Source organism: Gossypium arboreum, chromosome 9 (assembly GCF_025698485.1).
Source record: "Gossypium arboreum isolate Shixiya-1 chromosome 9, ASM2569848v2, whole genome shotgun sequence".
Classification (NCBI taxonomy): Eukaryota; Viridiplantae; Streptophyta; class Magnoliopsida; order Malvales; family Malvaceae; genus Gossypium; species Gossypium arboreum.
Genome location: NC_069078.1, coordinates 36,737,590 through 36,749,509, shown reverse-complemented (window position 1 = coordinate 36,749,509; position 11,920 = coordinate 36,737,590).

Genomic DNA, 11,920 nt, shown 5'->3' with positions numbered 1-11,920 from the left:
CTCTAGATACGCCCCTAAAAACCTCTGCTTCGTTAGCCTGGAGTCGTTCAGAGATGGATCCCCTATTCACTGTCCCAGTGCTAGCTCCAGCAACCCTTTCCAAAACCCTTAACATTGCTTGGGACAAAACATCATCCCCTGCAGCCCGATCACATCAGTAATGAATTCGACTCATTTACCCGGGCCGGATCACATCAGTAATGCACCAGCTCCGGCTGAAGGGGCGGTACCAACTGAAAATCCACCTACTATTGGTCAAGGAGGAGGAGAAGGGGCTCGAGAAGCCTTTCTCCAAATGATGAATGCCTAGTATACTGAGTTTGTTTGTACGAACCCGAATGCACAACCTACCCCACCTCCCCCGATTCCTCAACCTGTACCCCCGATGTCTCAAGGTGAAGATCTAATGAAATTTCACAGAACTCCAGTTGACAGAATCCGTTAGCAAGGGGCCGAAGAATTCAGGGCAAATGTTGATGATAATGCCGAGGAAGCAGAGTTTTGGCTTGAGAATTCTATTCAGGTATTTGATGAATTGTCTTGTACACCTGAGGAATGCTTGAAATGTGCTATATCATTGTTGAAGGATTCAGCCTATCATTGGTGGAAGACATTGATTTCAGTAGTACCGAAAGAGAAAGTAACTTGGGAGTTCTTTCAAGAAGAATTTGGGAAGAAATACATCAGCGAAAGATTTGTTGATCAAAATCGTAAAGAGTTTCTTGAATTGAAGCAGGGAACATGCGATTCTTGAATCTGAAAGGAATTCGTCAGGTTGAGTAAGTATGCTAGAGAATATATTCCTACAGAGGCTAAAATGTGTAGATGATTTGAAGACGGACTCAATGAAGACATTAAAGTATTTGTTGGGATTCTCAAATTAAAAGAAATGGTAGTACTTGTTGATCGAGCTTGCAAGGCTGAAGAACTACTTAAATAGAAGAAAAAAGTAGAGGCTGAGACTAGAAATTAGAAGAAAAGATCGACGAGCATTTCATTCTCATAGCAATCTAGAAAATCTAGAAATATGAATCCTCGTTCTCAGGTTTTGGCGGACAATCATATGAAAATTTTAAGAAGCAAAATGTGGGTCTTAAATCTCAAACTACTTCTGTGGCTAGTGTGGGGAATTCAAGATTTGTTAAGCTCGAGTGCCAGCGGTGTGGTAGAAATCACTTTGGCCCATGTAAAGCGAATGAATGTTTTCGGTGTGGTTCTCCGGATCATTTTATTAGAGACTACCCAGAGAGAGTTGAGAAAGAAAAATTTCAGAGTGTAAAAGCTAGTGGTACAGACTGGAGGGGAAGATATTTGAGAAAAGCTGGAAATGAAGTAAGCACCAAGAATGTAGTCAAAGATTTAGCAGCTAAACCTGAAGCAATGACTCCAGCTATAACTTACTTATGCCATAAAGGCACATGAAGATGCTTCATCACCTGACGTGATTACTGGTATATTTTCTCTTTATGATGTTAATGTTAATGCTTTGATTGATCCCGGTTCTGCTCATTCATATGTGTGCATGAAATTGGTGTCTAGTATCTGTTGAGTACATAGAATTTATGATTAGAGTGTCGAATCCATTAGGCAAATGTGTGATAGTTGATAAAGTATGCAAGAAATGCCCTTTAATGATTCGGGGTCATTACTTTCAAGCCGACTTGATGTTGTTGCCGTTTGATGAATTTGATGTTATTTTGGGTATGGATTGGTTGATATTGCATGATGCTATAGTAAATTGCAAAGAAAATGTTATAGAATTAAAGTGTGAAAGTGGTAAAATTCTGCGGGCTGAATCAGGCAAATCAGAGGCATTATCTAGTGTGATTTCTTCTATGTCAGCTCAGAGATATTTGAGGAAGGGTTATGAAGCTTATTTGGCATATGTAATTAATACAAAAGAAATTGAAACGAAAGTTGAATCAGTGCCAATTGTGTGTAAATTCGCGGATGTATTTCCAGAAGAGTGCCGGGTTTGCCTCCAGTCAGGGAAGTAGAATTTGGTATTGAGTTGATATCAGGAACAGCTTCGATCTCGATTGCTCCGTATAGAATGAAACCAGCAGAGTTGAAAGAATTAAAGTCGCAATTGCAAGAGTTGACTGATAAAGGCATTGTGAGACCGAGTTTTTCACCTTGGGGTGCTCCCATGTTATTTGTGAAAAAGAAGGATGGTTCTATGAGATTGCGTGTTGATTATCGACAATTAAACAAGGTGAAAATCAAGAACAAGTATCTGTTACCGAGGATTGATGATTTGTTTGATCAGCTAAAAGGAGCAACATGGTTTTCAAAGATTGACTTGAGATCTGGATACCACCAGCTGCGAGTAAAAGAGTCGGATGTACCTAAAATTACTTTTAGAACAAGGTACGGTCATTATGAATTCTTAGTCATGCCATTCGGGTTAACAAATGCTCCTACTGTGTTTATGGATTTGATGAATCGCATATTTTAGCTATACTTGGACAAATTTGTTGTGGTATTTATAGATGACATCTTAATTTATTCGAAAGATGAGACAGCGCATGCCGAACACTTGAAGATAGTTTTGCAAACTTTGAGAAATAAGCAGTTATATGCCAAGTTTAGTAAAAGTGAATTTTGGCTTCGGAAAGTTGGATTTTTGGGTCATATTGTTTCAGGTGATGGTATACGGGTTGATCCAAGTAAAATTTCAGCCATTGTTAATTGGAAACCACTGAAAAATGTAACCGAGGTTAGAAGTTTCTTGGGGCTAGCTGGCTATAATCGACGGTTTGTAAATGGATTTTCTATAATTGTTGCTCCTATGACTAGACTACTCCGAAAGGATGTTAAATTTGAGTGGACAGAAGAATGTCAACAGAGTTTTGAAGAATTGAAAAAGTTATTAACTGAAGCACCAGTGTTGGTACAACCCGAATCAGGTAAAGAATTTGTAGTGTATAGTGATGCTTCTCAAAATGGCTTAGGATGTGTACTTATGCAAGAAGGAAAAGTGGTGGCTTATGCTTCGAGGCAATTAAAATCTCATGAAAGGAATTATCCAACTCATGATTTGCAATTGGCTGTTATAGTGTTTGCTTTGAAGATTTGGCGACATTATCTGTATGGTGAAAAGTGTTGAGTATATACCGACCATAAAAGTCTTAAGTACTTGATGTTACAAAAAGACTTGAATTTGAGACAGCGAAGATGGTTGGAGTTATTGAAAGATTACGAGCTTGTTATTGACTACCATCCGAGAAAAGCGAATGTGTTTGTCGATGCTTTGAGATGAAAGTTGCTATTTGCTTTGAGAGCTATGAATACTTAGTTAAAGGTATCAGATGATGGTTCGATTCTAGCAGAGTTAAGAACAAGACCGATGTTTTTACAAGAGATTTGTGAAGCTCAGAAAAATGACCAAGATTTGCAAGCCAAGAGAAAGCAGTGTGAAGCTAATACGAGATCAGATTTCAGAATCGGTTCTGATGGTTGCTTGATGTTTAAAAAACCGGATTTGTGTACCGAAAAATGATGAATTGATTCAAAAGATTTTGCATGAAGCACACATAATGGTTGTTTGGCAGTTCACCCGGGCAGTACGAAAATGTATAATGACTTGAAGAAAATGTATAGGTGGAGTGGAATGAAAAGAGATATCTCCCAGTTTGTATCAAAGTGCTTAATTTGTCAACAAGTGAAAGCTGAACACCAAGTACCTTCGGGACTACTCCAGCCTATCATGGTTCCTGAATGGAAATGGGATCGGATTACTATGGATTTTGTGTCAGGGTTGCCGTTAACTCCAGGGAAGAAAAATGCCATCTGGGTAATAGTTGACAGACTGACTAAATCAGCTCATTTTATTCTGGTACGTACGGATTATTCTCTTAATAAGTTGGTTGAATTGTATATCAGTGAGATTGTTAGACTTCACGGAATACCTTTGTCAATCATTTCAGATAGAGATCCAAGATTTACTTTGCGGTTTTGGCAAAAGTTGCAAGAGGCATTAGGTATGAAGTTAAATTTCAGTACTGCTTTTCATCCACAAACTGATGGACAGTCAGAGAGAGTGATTCAGATTCTTGAAGACATGCTCAGATGTTGTGTATTGGAATTTCAAGGTAGTTGGGAAAGATATTTACCGTTGGTAGAATTTGCTTATAATAATAGTTATCAGACGAGTTTGAAGATGGCACCTTATGAAGCATTATATGGTCGTAAATGTCAGACGCCATTGTATTGGACTGAACTCAAGGAAAATCAGATTTATGGAGTTGATCTAATAAAAGAAACCGAAGAAAAAGTGAAAGTGATTCGAGATTGTTTGATAGTTGCTTCAGATAGACAGAAATCTTATACGAATTTGAAATGAAAGGAAATCGAGTCTCAAGTTGGTGATAAGGTATTTTTAAAAGTTTAAAAGTGTCTCCATGGAAGAAATTGAGCTATGACCGGATATGACTTACGAAGAAGAACCAATTAAGATTTTAGCTTGAGATGTCAAACAACTAAGAAATAAAAATGTCACTCTCGTGAAAGTATTGTGGCAAAAGCATGACGTGGAAGAGACTACATGGGAACCTGAGGAAACTACGAGAAATCAATACCCACACCTATTTACTGTTAAGATTTTCGAGGACGAAAATCCTTAAAGGGGGAGAGTTGTAATATCCCGAATTACGGCCTAATCGGAATAGTGGTTTCATGACCACAAATCTGAGGTAGAAAAATTTATTTTATTATCATTTTAAGGTCTATGACATGATTACATGATTGTGTGAAAATTTCGTTTAGAAATTTTATCGATAGAGGGTCCAATTGATATTTAGGACTAAATTGCAAAAGTTGTAAAATGTGTGTTCTAGTTCACAAAGGTATTAAGTATTTGTGAGTAATGGGTTTTTAAAGTGGAGGTCCTTGGATAGTAATTAGACCATTATACTAGTTTGGACAAAAATACCTAAAACACCATAGTTTTTAATTAAGGGTATTTTGGTCATTTAGTTATTAAAATGAATTAAAAACAAAATTAAAAGCCAATTTTTGTCCATCTTCTTCATTAGGCCTAAATTTCAAGGGTTCTCCATAGCTAGGGTTTGTTTCAAGCTTCCAAGCTCCATAGTAAGTGATTCCAAGCCCCGTTTCTAATGTTCTTTACGTTTTTGGAATCTTGGTAGCTCAAATTAACTTATGAACCTAGGGTTCATATTTGGAAAAATACCCATAGGTGAAATTTGTTTATTTTGGTGTTTTATGATAGAATATGAGGTTTTAAATTATGTTAGACAACTTGTGCTACTCGGTTTTAAGTGAAAACGAGAATCGGTAAAAATACCTAATAGTCATAAGTACATGTTAGTGTGAATTTGATGTTTCCATAGAAGGGAAAAATGATCAGCATGTCATAAAATACAAGAAAATAGGATGAGGTTTAATTTACGAGCCTTGGGGAAAAAGTGAAAATATGTGAAAGTTTAGGGGCAAAATGGTAATTTTTCCAAAGTTCGTATTAGGGGCTGTTTTGATGAATGTATGTATTAAATAAATTAGTTTGGCATGATAGATTAAGAGAAATGAGATTCAAGTCGTGATCGAGGGAAAAACAAATTTTAGGAGGAATAGGCTTGATTGCTAATATTTTGTATCGAGGTAAGTTCATGTGTAAATAAGGTAACATAATTTTTATTTTAAGTGATTTAATGTTATTTATATGACATGATACTTATTATCATGAAATATGATGTTTTGTAAATTATTATTTGGTGATATGCAAATTATGTGAACAACTTGATAAGTATGAGATGTTAGCAAGTATCGATTTCTATATTCCAAAGAAGATGATCGAAATGTGTAATTGAAAAGAATCCCGTTTGAACCTTGGGAATAGATTAGGGTACAAGTGACATGTCACTAGGATGGTTGAGTTCCGAACTCGTTGAGTTGAGTCTGAGTTCGTGAGATGTAACTAGGCATCCGAGCTCATTGAGTTGAGTCTGAGTTCACTTATGGATGCGAGCGCTTGAGCTCGTTAGTTGAGTCTGAGTTTGTTTATGGGCGGGTTACATGGTAGCTTGGCTACATAGATTCAAAAGCTATTGAGCTTGTTTAGCTACGAGTATAGCACTTATGTGCACATTATCCGTGTATCCGAAATCATATTCTGATGTGTTCAACGGGAGATCTCTAATAGAATAAGGAGAATGCCTAATACGAAGGTGACATGTTGGTAAGTGTGGTAAATAAGAAAATTTGACAGGTATGTGTTTAAACCCTTGGGTTGAGAATTTAGTATGATGAAATTGTAGTAAGATATTAAATGCAAATGTAACATGAATGTCTTGGCGTTGTTTATGCAAATAATGTTTATGTTGAATGGCATCATTATGTTACTTGTTATTTGCATGTGAACTTACTAAGCATTTATGCTTACTCCCTCTTTTTCCTTCATTGTAGTTTTGACAAGCTGGCTTGAGAACCGGGATAGGTCGAAGGCTCGTTCACACTATCCGAAGACCTAAATTGGTAAAATGGCTTATATGTTATGAGTGTGGCATGTATAGCAATATACTCACTTTGTATAAATGATCATATGATATGGTTATGGTTAGGTAAGAAAAGGGTTTGTAAATGATTAGCTATTGGAATGGCTAATCAAGTTTATATATGATAACATGTATGCTTTATGTCTTAACTAAACCATGAAAATCTTTAGAATGGTGAAATTGGCCATAAAACAGAGTCATACAGCAACAGTAATGTGAATTTAAAAAAAATCACTAAAAATAGTAGAAATAGAATTAAAAGATGAATAAGTTATGAAATTAAAGATTGATGAGTCTATTTTCATATGGATGGAACAAAACAGGTAAATGATTTATATTTTATGAGATATTTAAGTTTTGGTGAAACAGGATCAGAGAAATTTCTGAATCCCCTGTTCTGAATTTAAAAATTTACCAAAAATTGTAAAAACATAATTAGAAGTCATGCTTTATATTTACAGATCCATTATTGAGTTTAGTTTTATGAGGAACAAATGGCATAATTATTGAAACTCTGTATAGGGAGATATTTGATTCGTAATACACATGGGTCAGAGTAGTCGAACCCTAAAATAGTGGAAACTTTAACTAATAAACTGTACTAATTGGCTTGACCAAGAATTCTAGAAAAACATTTAGTAGATAGATATATGAGTCTAGTTTCGAGAAAAATTTACGGATCTTAATTTTGAGTTTCGAAACTCGAGATATGAATTTTTAAGCGACTGTGACACAGTTGGCCAGCTTGTCTGGAAATTTTAAAAATAAATAGTTTGAGTTGTTTAATTAATGAATTAAGTTTAGTAACACCTCAAGCTCGACTCTGGCGACGGTCTCAGGCGTGAGGGCATTACACACATACATATCATGAACTTATATTCACACCTTTCTAAATTTTGACACATCATAGGCACATTTCAATCATCTCAATATCATTTCTAGCATTATCTAAAAATAGCTCTGTTGGAGGTCATCTCTGTCTTACAAAACAATTTCGTTAGAGCTGGGAGATGTCACACTATCAAGAGTAGTAATACGACATGTATAGCTATACTCACATATGCTAGGTTAGACTGAGAATCGACTAAACTATAGCTCTGATACCACTAAATGTAACACCCTTTACCCATGTCCAAGGTCGGGACAGGATACGAGGCATTACCGTGCTTAAACATACACAATCACATAAAATCAGGCTATAAAATTTCATTCAAATCAAAAAAATTTATACATATGTATAACGTCCCTTAAACAGTCTTATGAGGCCCTAAACACGCATTGAAGATGATTTGGGAATACACCGGAAACTTTGAAAACTTTTGGGAAAACTTAGAAAATTTCATTATGAAGCAGGGTCACACGCCCGTGTGGACAAATGCTAGGCTATGTTCCAAGCCATTTTGCCACCCTCATAACACATGCACACTCACATATCTCAATGGCATCCAACGTCGCATAAATGAACACTTAATAATCGTAAATATAGCTTATGCATGACATTCTCATAACAACTTACGCATACACAAGGCATCATACTTTATCAAGATTAATCATAACAACTTTCATACCGAGATTATCATTAATACATTTTCACATTTCACACTTATGCTATAATCTATCCATATGCCAATTATGCCAAAATCAATCATCGAGTACATAAGTCGTATGCACATAGACATCCATATCAAACAACATGATCACTCTATAAAACATTGGCAAATACACATGAATAATCATATGATCAGCATAAGCCATCATTCATGGCTATATATAAATTGGACTATAACCATTATAGGCCAGCACATTTGGCCACATTAGCATTGACATAATTACAAAGATAGAGCCCCTATACATGCCATAGACTTAAGTATTTGAATACTTATACCCCAAATGATAGCTTGATAGTGTGATTGAATCTCCGGCGATCTCCAACCCGAGCTAGCTATATAAACCTATAAGAGATGAAAAGGGAGGGGGTATGTAACACCCCAAACCCGTGACCGTCACCGGATTTGAACACGTGGTGTTACCGGGCTTACTTCCCTTATTTCTCTCTTTGAAATATTTGATTTCTGTTCCAGGCAGGCTAGCTAACTGCATCACTGTCACCTTAAAAATCATATCTCGAGTTACAGAATTCGAAAATCAGTTCCCTAAATTTTCCCTAAAACTAGACTTATAATACCATCTACACATTTTTTTCTAGAATTTTTGGTTGAGCCAATTAGTACAGTTTATTAGTTAAAGTCACCCATGCTACAGGGGTCAACTACACTGACCTTCGCGCATTACGACCTGGATATCTTCTCGTACAGAGCTTCAATGCTCATGGCGTTTGTTTCTAATGAAACTAGACTCAAAAGGGAATCTGAAAATATAAGGCACGACTTCTAATTCCTTCTGGATAATTTATGGTAAATTTTCAAAGTCGAGACAGGGGATCCAGAAACCATTCTGGCCCTGTCTCACAAGAACTTTAATATCTCTCAGTATACTGCTCATATGGTCGTTTTTTTTCATCCATATGAAAATAGATTCATCAAGGTTAAATTTCATAATTTATTCACTATTTAATTCTACTTCTACTATTTTTAGTGATTTTCCATCTCACCTCACTGCTGCTGGCAGCATCTGTTACCAAAGCAAACAATGACTATTTCATAAATCTTCTATGGCCAACTATTACATCATAGATAATACAAACTATGGCCACCTTATCAAAATTTAGGTTTCTAAGGCTCGTAACTATAGGTTTTAGAATCACACTCAACCGACCACATAGGCCATTTTCGCATGGCTTAAAGTTTACAACCCACAATTCAACAAAACAAAATAGCCTATACATGCCAAATGTTCTCCTAGCTCAACTACGAAGACAATACCAAAAGATTTCCAGCCGGTGTGATGACTTCAACGACGGTTCCGAAGCACATAACAATACGAGTCCAAGAGACCTAAAATGGGTGACAAGAAAACACCGAGTGAGTTTATAACTCAGTAAGTCATAAGCATTCAACAACCATCCATTGATAAAGTTATCACAACATGAAACAATAAACAAGGCTAGGTACTCATCCATATCGAAACTATACCATAATTCCTCGGACCTTCGGTTCAATCTCATACCCATCATACATCCACATTTCATATTCTATACAATAAGATATTTGAGGCACTTTACACACCAACTCATTCACACCACAATCATACAATTGCAATCATCACATAGATCTAAAGCTTACCAAGCTCAACCCCGAGCATGAACGTATTTCCTATTCGTCATGAGCTCAAGGTACTTACCCGATCCGCTGTCCATACTCAACTCGATGGAGACACACCCTCCATATAATTGTTCGATCGGAGATATATATATATATAGAGAGAGAGAGTACGCACACACAGTGCTTAATACTCGATTTCGCACACTTAGTGCCATATATTTCCAGCATGCACACTTAGTGCCATATATTTCCAGCATGCACACTTAGTGCCAATCTCGTCACCGCATACACACGTATTGCAAGACACTTAGTGCCGAAAGCAAACTTTCTACACATTTCACTATTTCTTTTACATTCAACAAATGTCATCACTCCATACACATACATTTTCATTTATATATATATATATCATCCCATTAAACACAATTGCATAGATTTTACAATCATTTAAGCAATATCAAACATATGTGCTTAATGACTTACTTTGTTTTGGGTAGAACGGTTCCAATTCGGCTACTCGTTTGCTTTCTCCTTTCCTTTGTCCGATTTAGTTCCCTTTGCTCTTGAGCTAAATCAAACAATTTACCTCTCCATCAAACACAAACATACGGCATTCACATACATTATTATGATTATTGCGAATACTTAACACAACTAAGCTGAAAATTTACTCAATCTCATCTTAATTTATTGCTACTTATTTATTAAAATTTCCAATACAAGGTATTTAACACCTATGCCCATTTATACCCCATATGGCGAATGTATGTATATATATATATATATACAATGTCAACTATAACATCTTTTAAACACCTAATTTCACCTCATGAACACTTAATCAATTTTTTCCTAATCTAGCATATATTTTCACATCCATTGTATCATCATGTAAAATCACATATAACTACCTTTCTTAAGTTCTACATCTCAAGCAACTTAACCCATCCATATAATTAGCATGATAATAGCATCAAGGTATCAACCAAAAATGTTTTTGTTAGGCTCCTTAGCCAATTCTAACTCTCCATCAATAGTAAAAATTCAAACCATGGGCTAGGTAGAACTTAAACTAACAACTAAAACATGCATGCATCTCATGGAATATCATCAAACATACCTTAATCTTGACACAAGTATGACCAATTCTCCTTCTAGTTCCCTTCTAAACCAAGCATGAAGCAAAAATCCTTCCTTTTTCCTTGGTATTTTCGGCCAAAGAATTGAGAATAGATGAACAAATTTTCTCCTTTCTTTTTCCTCTACTCACGGCAACAAGGGGCATCCATCCACTTTTTTCTTTTTTTTTTGTCAACATTTTCTTTATTGCTAACACATTATTTAATTGCTCCCAACATGCCTCACTAACCCAACATGTTGGAAACATGTTTTCCTTTACCCATCACATCCATCTTGGCCGCCACTATAGAATAATTTGGGCAATTTTGACATGCAAGTCCACCTTTGTGTCAACATGCACAAATAAGCCATTACAATTTAGCCTATCATTTTTCACCATGTTTCACCTTGATCCCTATTTAATAATTTCTCATACAATTGGTAAAATTAGAGAATGAAACTTCCACATATGCATGCACACACATAGTAAGCATAAAATATAACAATTAATTATTTTTATAACTCGGGTTTGTGGTCTCGAAACCACTTTCCGACTAGGGTCACATTAGGGATGTCACAGGGTAAGTTCTAAAGCTTAATAAGTTCATATGAAAATAATAAGCAATTTATTAATATACTTTTTCCAAATTCTTACAAAATGTTCTCAACGTATCACAATTATAATTGCATATTATTCCACTATTTGTTCAAATTCCAGTCAAGTTGTCTACTCAAGTCATAGTTATTAAATTATTTATTTCTGGAGCTATGCAACTCCAAATTAAGATCTGTTAATTTTACCTGAAACTAGACTCACATATCTTCTTACCATAAAATTTACAAAATTTTTGGTTTATCTAATAAGTACAGTTTATTCTTCAAATTTACCCCTTTTTTGCTATCCGACAGTTCTGACCCCTCTTCACTAAAAATTAATCATATCCTAATACAGAGTTCTAATGATGTTCCCGATTGTTTCTTTAGAAAATAGACTCATCAAAGATTCTAATAATATAAACTATAACCTATAATTATTTCTTTAAAATTTTTAATGGTTTTTCAAAG